The sequence below is a fragment of the Pteropus medius genome, unplaced genomic scaffold (assembly GCF_902729225.1).
Source record: "Pteropus medius unplaced genomic scaffold, Ma_sr-lr_union100, whole genome shotgun sequence".
Taxonomy (NCBI): Eukaryota; Metazoa; Chordata; class Mammalia; order Chiroptera; family Pteropodidae; genus Pteropus; species Pteropus medius.
In genome coordinates, this window is record NW_024351730.1 from 26,311,726 (window position 1) to 26,312,755 (window position 1,030).

Consider the following 1,030-nt stretch of genomic DNA (forward strand, 5'->3'; position numbering starts at 1 on the left):
GAATTTGCTTGTATATCATAAAAAAGTATTTAGAACACTATATTTTAAAACTAAGAGAAGATGGGAATAAAACTAGGCATTTGGGAGACAATGATAGAAGGGAAATTTTTAGATTATGTACCATTTTATGCTTTCTGCTTTTTGAACCTTATGCTGTATTTATTTTTAGAAATTAAGCATTTTTCAAAAACCTAAAAATAGTTTTTAAAGGACAATATAGCCTATCACTCTTTTCCTAAGTTCTAATTTCAACAATAGGCTATAAAACTAAAATAACATTGAAATAAAATGTGAACTGTAAAATTATTTGAGTGTGTCTACATTTGCATATGTTATGTCTATAACAGAATGATGCATCAGAACAAAAGCCTGAGAAAGCTGTATGCTCTAACATCAGGCAGTTCCCAAGGCTGAGGACACAATTGCTATGCAGTAATAATATTATGGATAGCCTTTCATTTGAGATCAAAAAGGTTTAAACGCATTTAAAAAAAAATTTTTTTAACACCTACAGCACCTGGTCTTCCTAGATGATCTCCTATCCACGTACTAACCAGGTCTGACCCTGCTTAGCTTCCAAGACCAGACGAGATCTGGCACGTTCAGGGTGGCATGGCTGTAGACAAAAAAAAGGTTAAATAATTAGAGAATTTGTGTTTGAAAAAAAAGAAAAGAAAAATTACAAACATCACACTAGTGTCTGATATTCTTCCCCCCCACTCCCCCGTCCTAAAGCTCCAAAAGAAAGACCTCAGTTTCCAGTGGACCTCTGATAATACTTGTAGAGATGTTTAAGAGTCCTCAAGTACTTTAGTTACAATCGGAGCTACAATTAACTATACTTTAAGGTGTTTGGCAGCCTATCAAGTCTTAAGTCTGAGAGCGCATGGGTCAAATCAATTGTTGCATGGGGGTTACATAAAAAGTCCTACAAAAAAAGATACCTACCCTTTGTAATATTACTGAAATCTGTGACTCACACAGGGCTGGGTTAACACTTCAACACTCGAAGCATGGAGTTTCTAATCAC

General features: G+C 34.9%; 1 pseudogene; it reads right to left on the reverse strand.

Moving 5' to 3' along the window:
* Positions 1-505: 505 nt before the first annotated feature.
* LOC120588626 (uncharacterized) lies at positions 506-624 on the reverse strand (annotated as a pseudogene).
* Between the last annotated feature and the right edge of the window lie 406 nt (positions 625-1,030).